Genomic DNA, 13,716 nt, shown 5'->3' with positions numbered 1-13,716 from the left:
GTTAAAAATAAAATTTATACTTTTACTTAACTAAGTTGATTTCCCTCAAATAGAAAATATCTGCTGTTGAACAAATAGTCATCTATTACGTATAATTTTTTTAAACATATTCTAACCGAGCTTCCTAGGTATGTTCAAAACTAGACACTCAGGATGTATCCAACACTAGGCATTCTAATAGCTTGCACATTTAATAATAATGTGCATAATAAATATTGCACAGTACATCTTTATAATATTTTTAGAGATATTTTTAGGATTATTTAGCTAATCTTTGTATGGTGCTTTTAGAAACGTAAAGCACTACAGATATATAAATCCTAAGTATGATGTATATAATCAGAGCACAGAATTTTTTGTCAGTGGAAGTGCATGTTAAATACAAACTAAAGGAACCTCTGTGAGGTCACATTTGGCCCAAAACACAATTTAGTTTAAAAAAAAAAAACAAGAACAAATTAACTTTCCCTTAGATTGATTTTTCCCTCCTGGCAATGGAAAAGGTATTTCATGCAAAGGGCATGATCTGAAGCCTACTGAAATTAACGGCAGTCTTTCCATTGACTTCAATAAGCTCTGGATCAGGCCACTAACATCCCTGCTGTGTTTATAACCTAAGCATTACATCATTGTGCTAGAGAATGAGCAGCTTAACATGAAATTGACTAGAAACAGAGAAATGCAAAGAGTAAACAAATAGCAGAATAAAAACATATTAATAGAATAGATAACAAAACAGTTAAAAAAAGAGAAAATAGCCAGTCGATCCTTTCAATTGTGGAACCTCCAACTCCATCTTTCCCCTAAAAAAACCTTCCCACTGGGCATACAGGAAGGTTCTGCAACACTGTGCTCTCCACTGAGCTGAGGGTGAGGCCTATCTGCGCAGATTCACCAAATCCAACCTCCCACACACAGCAGAACTCTGCCAGTCCGTCATCTTCCTTAACCCATTCAAACTGTGTGCATGGCATATGACATCAGTATGACTGACCTTATGTGAATTATTGTCTTGTATTTTTTTAGTAGCCTAAATATTGTTTACGATGATAAAATATCACTATCTTTCTGCACACTGATGCTATTCCCAGCCTACTCAAGCAGTGTCCACACACTGGGAGTTTGGTTTATTAACACAGAAATTAATTAGATAATATGAAGTTTGCTTCAAAGCTTCACTCCAAGCTTGGCTGCTCCTAAGGGTTCCTATCTTGGGTCAGCTCAATCCACATCCTAGATCTTCTCTTCCAAGAAAGCCACTCCTACCTTCCGTATATCTGCATGGTGCAACAAGCCACCTAACTCAGTGAGTTAGCTATACTCACATAGGGCTTGTCTACACTTAAAACACTACAGTGGCACAGCTGTATCACTGTAGCACTTCAGTGTAGACACTACCTAAGACAGCAGGGGTTCTCCTGTCAGAGTAGATAATTCACCTCCCCAAGAGAGGCAGTACCTAGATGGACAGAAGAATTCTTCTGTCGACCTAGTGCTGTCTACACGGAGATTTAGGTTGTCTTAACAATGCTGCTCAGGGATGTGGATTTTTCACACCTTTGACTGACATAGTTAAACTGACCTAATTTTCTAGTGTAGACTCAAGCCTTAGGTTGCAATTCTACAAAGATAAACTAGGCAGGTGGACCCCTGTACTTGTGATGTCCTTATTAACAAGGTAGGGTGCTAACAAAGTAGGTGTTTCAGGCCAACACTTCCAACTTATTACATGGCATTATATTGTTCATTGCATAGTCTATTCAAAAGAAGGATGTAAAACTCATCCACTCTGAAGAGATTCATGAGTTCAGCAATTTAAAAACATAATTAACACTGTAAATTAAAGAGAAAATTACAGCACTACACAAGCACAGAAAACTGGTATCACTAACAACATATCCATCCACTTTCCAACCAGACCACATCTTCTTTATGTTAATCTGTTTAAACTAACTTTAGCTATCTGTGTTTCCAGTGTAAACTCCTATTAAAGGTGCCACTTAATAAGAAATGGCAATTAAAGAGGCATGTTTCTCTCTAGAAGACTGCAATGTGGATATTAACTTATTCTTGACTGTGTGTCAGCTATTACAAACATTTCAGTTTAGCCGCCATATGAAAATCAAACTACTGTACGAGCAGTGCTTAATTTGTAATGAAAAAGGTGCCAGGGCTCAAGCAATTAGGTGCCAGGACTCAAGCAATTTTTTTACTTTCGTAACTGATGCGGCAAGCTTAGAAGTACTGGGGCTATTAACTGCCATGCCTAGAGGTGCCGGGGCTCAGCCCTGGAAAGCCCCAGCACAAATTAAGCACTGTGTCAGAGTTAAAAAAACAAACTGATATGACATTGATCTTCTTTTAATTTCAATCAAAGCATAGTAGCCTTGAATCAGAGGAATCGTTATTACTGAAAACTTTATAAAGTGTATGGGATGAATTTAGTTAGGCACAATAAAAATAGAAGGGTATGAAAACATTTTCTTCAAAAGACTCCTATTTGCAACTTTTAAAAGAATAAGTTGCTGGCTGTTGAGGACACATGCTCACTATTACAATAAAAACGTGTAATGATATACCTAAAAGTCACCAACATACTGGATCAAATTCATGCCCGGTAAAAATCTAATGAAGCCAATGTAGTTACACCAGAAATAAATTTCCCCCGTGTATTCGTACTAATAAAGAATTATGCAGGTGATTTTTGTATTTCAGCAATAGGTTACCTCATTTTGCAAATACAATACCTCAGTCTTTGTGTTTAAGATCTCTCAGAACGGAAATCTTTTAACTTTAATCTTGGTATTGCTTAGGATATCTGAAGACACATTTTCTGGTTCCTTTCAATGAGATAGCACTGCTGATGTTTTCACTGGCTTCTTACTGTGTGCTTTTTGAAAACTGAATAAAGAGCTCTCTTTTCCTTCAGCCTAGAGAACACTTTCATATGGTATTATTGTGTCATGTTTAATTTTTTTTTATGTTCTTCACCTACTGAATTGCAGCTTCATAAAGTGATGGTTTTATTATTTTCTCCCCCATATCTATAAAAATAACTGTTTTAGTCATTTTAAGGTGGCTGCTTTAACAGTCTTGAAGATGGAAGCTATTACATACTCATACAAGTACCTGTTTATAACTTTTCCCTCTGCTAGTTCAGATCTGTAATTTGAGTAGATATTTGTATCTGCTGAAAAGAAAAACATCAACAGATCAACCACCTACTTTCTATCTGGATGACTTTAAAAGCAATTTCTCTTCTATTTTCCAGCAAATGTATCTATAAAAAAGAGGAACAATTAAATATATCGAAATGCTATTTCTATATTATTGAAGGTAGAGTGGCCCAGAGTTTGAATGGTCCCTTACAATATGCGCTAATTACTTATGCTAAACCTGTGCATCTTAACCTTTTTTCTATTTGCAGACCCCTACAAATTTTCAAATGGCAGTGCGGACACCTTTTGAAATCTTAGACATACTCTGCATACCCACAGAAGTGTGCAGACCACAGGCTGAAAATCACTGTTCTATGGTAATGACAACCTTTCGCGGACCCCTTAGACCAGGAGTTCTCAGGACAAATATTTTGTCCTCAGAGAGCGGCCACCAACTCTTGCTGGTGGCCGATCTCATACTTGCCCCTAAAATACTTAGTTAGCTTTGGGAAAAACAAGTAAATATGAACATATACATGTCCAGATCATTGTCATTTATTTATTGTTAGCTAGTAAGTCTGTTGTGAAAAGTGATATTAACAAAGATGCAAGTATCACTTTTCACAGCAGATTTATTCAGCCCTGGCAAGCCTGGGGACTAATTAAGCCCTGGATGGGGTGTTGGGGGAAACAGCAGGGGCCAGGGGCCATGCGGGTTGGGGAGCTGGGGGAGGCTGCAGGGGGCTAGAGCCTGAAGCCCCACGGCAAGAGCCTGGGGCCTGCCACCACACAGCCAGAGCCCAGAGCTGGAGCCCGAGGCATCTCAGCCACAACCTGCTGCCCCCACCACCCCAGAGCTGAGGCCCAAAGCCTGAACCCCACTGCCCCGGGAAGGAGGAGAATTTACTGGCTGCCTGCTTCTCCAGCGTTGTGCTCCAGGTGTCTCTAGAGGGGGACAGAGCCCAACCTCTGCTGGCGGTCCCAGCAATCAACACCAAGGCAGTGCATCCAGGAGCAACAGGGCGGGGGAGGGGCCATTATTTTGCCACCCATCCCCACTCCATCACAGCCCAGGAGGCTGTGGCCACAAGAAAAGCCCCTGGTGGCTGCATTTGAGAAACACTGCCTTAGGCATATTCTGCGGACTCCCAGGGATCCAATGACCACAGGTTGAAAACTATTGTGCTAAACATTCTGTTACATCTTACATTTTGCTGTGACCTGTAAAGTAGTTTTCCCAGACCCGCAGAAGAGTTCTACACGGCTCAAAAGCTTGTCTTTCTCACCAATGGAAGTTAGTCCAATAAAAGATATTACCTCACCCACCCTGTCTCCTTAATATCCTGGAACTGACATGGCTACAACTACACTGCATGCATTTCTGTAATACGTCACACAATACTCCATTTTGGTTTGTAAACATGTTAGGAACAGATCTCTAAGCAGAGAGTGTAATGAAGAGATGTCTAATACTGTGGCATTTCAGGCTTTCCACATAGACAAATAGATTATACCTTAGAAGCAACTGGGAAGACAAGAGAAGGCCAGAATGAGATTGTAGCCGTTTTTATCAGTGAACTGCCCTCTCACTGGCTGGCCCTTTTAAAATGCAATGAAAGCTGGTTAAACCAGCCAGATGGAGGGAAAGCTGCTCATGGATTAAGGACCTGACTTAATGTGCCCAGTCCATTTGAGGAAAAATGGGATCTAAGTGTAAAGGATAGCTAGAAAACCATCCGAAAAAGCCTAGATTAATCAACTATAACTATTCTTACCAGCAGTTCTGGATACATTTGTTCTGGTGCTTCCTTTGTGTGATAATAAATCATCTGTGATGGTAAACAAAAAGCCCAGCTCTGTGGAATATTTTCGCTGAAACGCAAAGGGCAGAAGTAGTGGATGTTTCTGCCCTCAAAATCTGAAATTGTATGCAAAGTGATGCAGCAAAATAGCCTACATGACTTGATGTACCCTTCCAGCACCAAAAAGAAATGGAAACATAAGCCCTACAATCACTTACGCACAAGAAGTGTGCCACTGTCAGAGACTAGTCACGTGAATAAAGTTAAACACAAGTGAAAGTATTTACGGGATTAGGGCCTTCAAGACTGCACAGTGCCCCATGGGGTCCAGATTCCTAATTCTCTGCAAGCTCCTACAAAGTAAATAGTAATACCCTGTTTATACTTCACTAAGGAACCACTACAAGAACTTAGCAAGAGTGGTGGTGGAACTGGAAAATTTGAAATTAAGATTGTTTTACGATAAATTATGCTTTAGTCAAAAGAGAATTAATACAGAGAAATCTCAGAGCCTATGTTCTGCAGGTCAGATGAGAGAACCACAATGGCCACTGCTGACTGTATCATCTATGAATAGCAGCTTGCCAAAGTGATATTTCAAAACCAAGTGTTTCTACAGACAAAATCTGATTTTTTTAAAAAAAGTATTTATTTCTGACAGATAGCTCAAAACAGCTGAACAAATTTTGCTCCAACTCCCTCTCCCCCCCCCAAAAAAAAATCACAATAGGACAAAACAGAAGAATACTACTTTTTTTTCAGGCAGATGTATTAACTGAAGCTGGGTGTAGTAATTACGATGGACCATAAGAGCTGAGTCTGCGTTACAAACGCACATACAGGTAAAAAGAAAAGGAGTACTTGTGGCACCTTAGAGACTAACCAGTTTATTTGAGCATAAGCTTTCGTGAGCTACAGCTCACTTCATCTGAAAGCTTATGCTCAAATAAACTGGTTAGTCTCTAAGGTGCCACAAGTACTCCTTTTCTTTTTGTGAATACAGACTAACACGGCTGTTACTCTGAAACATACAGGTAAGTGTAAGAAATGCTGTTGGGAAAAGTAAGCAGCACCACAGACATGTAGGAACCAGAATAAAATCTAAATAGCAAATCAACGGATATGTAAATATACACAATTTTGGTGGTTGGGGGTCAGCTTGCTGCAGGGATCCACGGTGGGCACTTCTCTGCTGAGCGGCGATTGTGTGCTGGCCAGGAGTGCCACGTTAGAGGGGCAAAAAGAAAAGGAGGACTTGTGGCACCTTAGAGACTAACCAATTTATTTGAGCCACAAGTCCTCCTTTTCTTTTTGTGAATACAGTCTAACACGGCTGTTACTCTGAAACCTGTTAGAGGGGCAGTGCTCCCTGGCAGTCGGGGGGAGAGGGGAGCACTGCAGCCAAACTACCGCTCTTTGAAAGTTTGAGAGCGAGAGAGAAAATGTGTGTGTGGGGGGGGGGGGATGGGGAGAGGAGGTTTTTGGGTTTTTTTAATTTAAATTTTGTTTAAAGTTCAAATGTTGACCAAAAAATGGGACACAATTGTGAAAACTCCCCCCCTCCCCCTTTTCCCACCCAGCTTTCATCAGTGCCCCTCATGTGGTCGCAACAGGCTGACCAGGGCCAAGGAACCTCTCACGCCCAGGGTGGCTCCGCATAAGGCCTTGCCCTTCTCCCAATGGGGGCCACCGCCAGAGCGAGGGAGGGCAGCGCAACGCTCAGCAAAAGAGGCAGGGCGCGCGCCGCTTTATCCAGCCCTGCCCGCCCGGCAGAGAGCTCCGCCTCCCCTTCCCACGCGCGTTCGAAAGGCGCAGCTGCACCCAAGGGCACGAGGACACACCGACCGTTGGGTGCGCCTGGGCTGTCCCGTCCACAGGCAAAGCCTCACGCCCTAACGCCCGCATTCCGCACTCCTCCCTCGCGCTACTTGAACTTCCGGTCTGCGTGCGCCCTGGGCTCGTTGACGTTCCGCCCGCCCACTTGCGCGGCACGCACGCATACGCCTCGGTTTCTGCCTCGCGCAGCCGTGGGGGCGGGGGCGTGCTGTGATAAAGCTTGGGAGTTGTGTTGCTAAGCAACCGGATCCGGACTGTGGTGCGAGGAGCAGGTTGGTGTTAAAAAGACAGTAACAGTCTCCATGGGACTAGCCCAGGGGTGCTGCAGGGTCCCCCGGCAGGGGGGGTGTTTGTATCGGGGGTGGACCACAGGAGCCAATAAGAGGGGGCAATGTGATGGGGGCAGGGAGGCCCTTGGAGTGTGTGATGGGGGAGCGGGGGCCATGGGTTGGGTGGGGGTGAGGCAGCGGGGGCCAATGGGGGGGCAATGTGTGATGGGGAGAGCAGGAGCCATTGGGTGGGGAGGGGGAACCAGGGGCCAGTAAGGGGGAGTACTCTGTGGGGAAGCAGGGGCTAGTAAGGAGGCACTGTGATGGGGGAGCAGAGGCCATTAGTGCGGTGAGGAAGCAGGGGGCCAGTAAGGGGGGCAATGTGTGCTGGGGGAGAGGGGGGACAGGAGCCTGCTGGGGGAGAGGGGGGACAAGAGCCTGCTGGGGAGAACAGGGGCCAGTAAGGAGAGAGGTGCTGGGTGCATTCAGGAGCAGAGAACTTTTAGGGAGAGATACTGAATGTTGGAGGGGGGGAAACAAAGGTAGATGAGGAGGGAGGGCTGGTTCTCTGGGGGATGGTTAGGATGGGTGTTGATAAATTAGAGAGACACATTACATGAACCAATGTGCAGTAGGGAGACTTGTGCAAAGATGGGCTACTGTGATGGGATCTGATGTGTTTAAGGATGAGAAGAAGAAAGAGGTGGGGTAGGGCAGGGTGAATAGGTGGTTTCTGTAAAATGGGAATAGTTAGCAACATTTAACCTGCCTCATTCATGATTGCAAAGTTCTGTGGCAGATGGATGGAAGGTGCAATAGAAATTCAAATGATTGATTATCATAAAAATCAGTGGTTGGAATAGCACCACAGAGAATCTATAAAGAGCAATTAGAAGACATATTTTTGCAGTCTGGTACGCTTTTTAAAATTAGAAATTAAAAATGTTGCAGTAGTTAAAATAGATTTTATTATATTTTTTATTATATTTTTAGTTCAAAACGTGTTTTTACAATAAGAGATTCTTCCGATGAAGTGAGCTGTAGCTCACGAAAGCTCATGCTCAAATAAATTGGTTAGTCTCTAAGGTGCCACAAGTACTCCTTTTCTTTTTGCGAATACAGACTAACACGGCTGCTACTCTGAAACCTGTCTTTAGTTAGAGATAGTTTTATCATATTTTGAGAGGAGGAACAGAAGGTCAATTAATCTCTGAAAAAATAAATCCTTTCAGTCCACCAAACAGGTACAGCACTAGTGGGGGCTTTCCCTAAAAGCTCCAACAAGCATAACTCGGCTTCAACTTGAAGAGACCACCTCCAGGAAGGAGTAGTTCATTGTCCATGACCTTTGCGATTGTTGGTCTCTTTATTGAGCCTGTCAAAAATGAGTGCCAGTTGTGATGGTAATTGTATGATGTCTCACTGAGACAACTCCCAAGTAAGTTGATGGAAATCTTCCAATTTTTTTCCAGTGGGAATTGGATTAGTTCTTGAAAGACTTAGCTATACACATTGTAAAGAGAGTGGTCACTTTGGATGGGCTGTTACCAGCAGGAGAGTGAGTTTGTGGGGGGGGGGGTGCAGAGGGTGAGAAAACCTGGATTTGTGCTGGAAATGGCCCAACTTGATTATCATACACATTGTAAGGAGAGTGATCACTTTAGATAAGCTATTACCAGCAGGAGAGTGGGATGGGAGGAGGTATTGTTTCATGGTCTCTGTGTATATAATGTCTTCTGCAGTTTCCACAGTATGCATCCGATGAAGTGAGCTATAGCTCACGAAAGCTTATGCTCAAATAAATTGGTTAGTCTCTAAGGTGCCACAAGTACTCTTTTTCTTTTAGCTTTCTAAGGGTCAATTATCAGGTTAAAAAACAGTAGTTTAATGTCCTTCCCTAAGTTATACATAATACCTGAGACTTAATAGAAAACTTTCTGTTAAATCTAGTTTATTCTTTACTTCTTATCCTGTTTTTGTTTATTTCTCTCAAGCTTGATCAGTGGATGTGCATGAGCCAGATCATTCACTTTTGTTTATAGTCAGCTTCTCGTTTATTCCACATTCAGGTGCTCTTTGTACTTGGAAGATGCTGCAGTGTTTAAACAACAAACAAGACAAGGGAGTTTCAGAGTAACAGCCGTGTTAGTCTGTATTCGCAAAAAGAAAAGGAGTACTTGTGGCACCTTAGAGACTAACCAATTTATTTGAGCATGAGCTTTCGTGAGCTATAGCTCACTTCATCGGATGCATACTGTGGAAAGTATAGAAGATCTTTTTATACACACAAAGCATGAAAAAATGGGTGTTTACCACTACAAAAGGTTTTCTCTCCCCCCCCACCCCACTCTCCTGCTGGTAATAGCTTATCTAAAGTGATCACTCTCCTTACAATGTGTATGATAATCAAGGTGGGCCATTTCCAGCACAAATCCAGGGTTTAACAACAACGTCGGGGGGGGGGGGGGGGGAGAGGTAGGAAAAAACAAGGGGAAATAGGTTACCTTGCATAATGACTTAGCCACTCCCAGTCTCTATTCAAGCCTAAGTTAATTGTATCCAATTTGCAAATGAATTCCAATTCAACAGTCTCTCGCTGGAGTCTGGTTTTGAAGTTTTTTTGTTGTAATATTGCAACTTTCATGTCTGTAATCGTGTGACCAGAGAGATTGAAGTGTTCTCCGACTGGTTCATGAATAGGTCGGAATATGAACAAGAGACTGCTCGGCAGCTCTCCAAAACCACTTTCTACAAGCCATTACCCTCTGATCCCACTGAGAGTTACCAAAAGAAACTACAGCATTTGCTCAAGAAACTCCCTGAAAAAGCACAAGATCAAATCCGCACAGACACACCCCTGGAACTCCGACCTGGGATATTCTATCTACTACCCAAGATCCATAAACCTGGAAATCCTGGGCACCCCATCATCTCAGGCATTGGCACCCTGACAGCAGGATTGTCTGGGTATGTGGACTCCCTCCTCAGGCCCTATGCTACCAGCACTCCCAGCTACCTTCGAGACACCACTGACTTCCTGAGGAAACTACAATCCATCGTTGATCTTCCTGATAACACATCCTGACCACTATGGATGTAGAAGCCCTCTACACCAACATTCCCCACAAAGATGGACTACAAGCTGTCAGGAACACTATCCCCAATAATGTCACGGCTAACCTGGTGGCTGAACTTTGTGACTTTGTCCTTACCCATAACTGTTTTACATTTGGGGACAATGTATACCTTCAGATCAGTGGCTCTGCTATGGGTACCCGCATGGCCCCACAGTATGCCAACATTTTTATGGCTGACTTAGAACAACGCTTCCTCAGCTCTTGTCCCCTAACGCCCCTACTCTACTTGCGCTATATTGATGACATCTTCATCATCTGGACCCATGGAAGAGAAGCCCTTGAGGAATTCCACCATGATTTCAACAATTTCCATCCCACCATCAACCTCAGCCTGGACCAGTCCACACAAGAGATCCACTTCCTGGACACTACAGTGCTAATAAACGATGGTCGCATAAACACCACCCTATACCGGAAACCTACTGACCGCTATTCCTACCTACATGCCTCCAGCTTTCACCCTGACCACACCACACAATCCATTGTCTACAGCCAAGCTCTGCGATACAACCGCATTTGCTCCAACCCCTCAGACAGAGACAAACACCTACAAGATCTCTATCAAGCGTTCTTACAACTACAATACCCACCTGTGGAAGTGAAGAAACAGATTGATAGAGCCAGAAGAGTTCCCAGAAGTCACCTACTACAGGACAGGCCTAACAAAGAAAATAACAGGACGCCACTAGCCGTCACCTTCAGTCCACAACTAAAACCCCTTCAACGCATTATTAAGGATCTACAACCTATCCTGGTATTGTATATCCTGAAGGATGACCCAACACTCTGACAAATCTTGGGAGACATGTCAGTCCTTGCCTACAGACAGCCCCCCAACCTGAAGCAAATACTCAACAGCAACCACATACCACACAACAGAACCACTAACCCAGGAACTTATCCTTGCAACAAAGCCCGTTGCCAACTGTGCCCACATATCTATTCAGGGGACACCATCACAGTGTCTAATAACATCAGCCACACTATCAGAGGCTCGTTCACCTGCACACCCACCAATGTGATATATGCCATCATGTGCCAGCAATGCCCCTCTGCCATGTACATTGGTCAAACTGGATAGTCTCTACGTAAAAGACTAAATGGACACAAATCAGATGTCAAGAATTATAACATTCATAAACCAGTCGGAGAACACTTCAATCTCTCTGGTCACGCGATTACAGACATGAAAGTTGCGATATTACAACAAAAAAACTTCAAAACCAGACTCCAGCGAGAGACTGTTGAATTGGAATTCATTTGCAAATTGGATACAATTAACTTAGGCTTGAATAGAGACTGGGAGTGGCTAAGTCATTATGCAAGGTAACCTATTTCCCCTTGTTTTTTCCAACCCCCCCCCGCTTCCCCCACTGTTCCTCAGACGTTGTTGTTAAACCCTGGATTTGTGCTGGAAATGGCCCACCTTGATTATCATACACATTGTAAGGAGAGTGATCACTTTAGATAAGCTATTACCAGCAGGAGAGTGGGGTGGGGGGGGAGAGAAAACCTTTTGTAGTGGTAAACACCCATTTTTTCATGCTTTGTGTGTATAAGAAGATCTTCTATACTTTCCACAGTATGCATCCGATGAAGTGAGCTGTAGCTCACGAAAGCTTATGCTCAAATAAATTGGTTAGTCTCTAAGGTGCCACAAGTACTCCTTTTCTTTAAGGCAAGGGAGTGTTTAGAGTATGGTTTGTTTGTTTCAACAGTTTCCACTACAATTAAAACAAAAAATCTGTTGGTTTTTTAATTAATAAAAGATAGTTTTTCAAAGTTTAAATTATTGTGAAAATCTGACCCATGTCACTTTAAATATTGGGACAGCTTTCATTCCATAATAAAGAGCAGGGGAAATTATTATTACTATATAGTCTGTGCTTTAAATTCAACTCAGAAGCCGAGCAACAGCGTGGGAGATCGTGAATAGGGCCTTACCAAATTCATGGCCATGAAATGAACCGTGAAATCTGGTCTCCCCCTGTGAAATCTGTTTTTCTGTGTGCTTTTACCCTATACTATACAGATTTCACAGGGAGACCAGCATCTTGCCACCCTTACCTCTACACTACCTTCAGAGCTGGGTGGCTGGAGAACAGCGGCTGTTGGCTGAGTGCCCAGCTCTGAAGGTGGTGCCCCACAAGCAGCAGCGTAGAAGTAATGGTGGCAATACCATGCCATGCCACCCTTACTTCTGTGCTGCTGCCTTCAAAGCAGGGTGGCCAGAGAGTGGTGGCTGCTAACTCAGGGCCCAGTCTACAGGCAGCAGTGCAGAAGTGAGGGTGACAATGCCATACCATGCCATCCTTACTTCTGCGCTGCTGCTGGTGGCAGCACTGCCTTCAGAGCTGGGTTCCTGGCGAGCAGCCACCACTCTTCAGCTGCCCAGCACCACTGCCAGCAGCAGCAGCGCAGAAGTAAGGGTAGCAGTACTGCAGCTCCCTTCTAGAATAACTCTGCAACCCCCACCCCAACTCCTTTTTGGGTCAGGAACCCTACAATTACAACACAATGAAATTTCAGATTTAAATAGCTGAAATCATGAAATTTACTATTTTAAAAATCCTATGACCATGAAATTGACTTAAATGGACCATGAATTTGGTAGGGCCCTAGCACACAAGTGTAAAGTGCTCCTTGTGAAATTGTTCACTCATTAAAAAGATGGCTGTATTCTATGCCATTTAAAGTTTCTGAATAAGCTTATGGATGTTGTCTACATAGAATACATCGTAATAGTCTAATTCTGAAGTGACAAAGCCATGGATGACAACAGCCAGGTTTTCATTTGAAATGGTCTGCAAATGAAATTGGCTCTTTTGGCCAAACATAAATGGAGGAAAGCAATCCTAGCCACTGATACTATCCAGAACTCCATGTGATAAACTCTGGTAATCAAAGACGGATGCACAACCTCGTTGAAGGAGAATAGAACCACAGTCATGTCTTCTGGTTATTTTCCCCAACCTACCATCACCTCCAAATGATCAAGGACCTTGATTATCATACACATTGTAAGGAGAGTGATCACTTTAGATAAGCTATTACCAGCAGGAGAGTGGGGTGGGGGGAGAGAAAACCTTTTGTAGTGATAATCACCCATTTTTTCATGGTTTGTGTGTATAAAAATGTCTTCTGTACTTTCCACAGTATGCATCCGATGAAGTGAGCTGTAGCTCACGAAAGCTTATGCTCAAATAAATTGGTTAGTCTCTAAGGTGCCACAAGTACTCCTTTTCTTTTTGCAAAAAGGGTATTGAAGGTGTAGTCATTAGTGAGCAGAAAGAGTGGTGGGGAGCAACACAGACACATCCAGGTCCAAGATTCAGGCAGGGGTTGTGCCACATACAGCCTTGAAGTCAAGGACAAGAAGTTTTAATTAGATGCACACCAGCACAGTGAGTAAATGGTGTCTAGTTATAGTCATGGATAAGAAGGTAGCCTTTGGCAATACCTTTTTGGATGGGATGGAACCATAAGGCTAGTATGAAGAAGACCGGGGAGAAGG

At 43.4% G+C, this 13,716-nt stretch overlaps 1 protein-coding gene and 1 long non-coding RNA gene across 5 annotated transcripts in view; one reads left to right on the top strand and one right to left on the bottom strand.

Moving 5' to 3' along the window:
- The window catches only part of LOC140907789 (uncharacterized), a 142,165-nt gene extending 135,183 nt beyond the window's left edge, over nucleotides 1–6,982 (bottom strand). For 2 of the 3 annotated variants that reach the window (XR_012157624.2, XR_013635443.1), the window contains exons 1-2: nucleotides 6,806–6,982; nucleotides 3,130–3,187 (exon numbers count right to left, since the gene is read on the bottom strand). This is a non-coding gene — a long non-coding RNA (uncharacterized LOC140907789). The remainder of the gene's footprint in view (nucleotides 1–3,129; nucleotides 3,188–6,805) is intronic. The other variant, XR_012157625.2, reaches the window with a different exon arrangement.
- The window catches only part of RNF32 (ring finger protein 32), a 51,064-nt gene continuing 44,147 nt past the window's right edge, over nucleotides 6,800–13,716 (top strand). Inside the window, exons 1-2 of one of the 2 annotated variants that reach the window (XM_073334560.1) lie at nucleotides 6,800–7,068; nucleotides 8,298–8,503. The gene's annotated coding sequence lies outside the window, so the exon portion shown is untranslated. The remainder of the gene's footprint in view (nucleotides 7,069–8,297; nucleotides 8,504–13,716) is intronic. The other variant, XM_073334562.1, reaches the window with a different exon arrangement.

Source organism: Lepidochelys kempii, chromosome 2 (assembly GCF_965140285.1).
Source record: "Lepidochelys kempii isolate rLepKem1 chromosome 2, rLepKem1.hap1, whole genome shotgun sequence".
In the NCBI taxonomy this organism is placed as follows: domain Eukaryota; kingdom Metazoa; phylum Chordata; order Testudines; family Cheloniidae; genus Lepidochelys; species Lepidochelys kempii.
The sequence above is the reverse complement of the archived record's forward strand: the minus strand, read 5'-3'. Positions and strand labels throughout refer to the sequence as shown.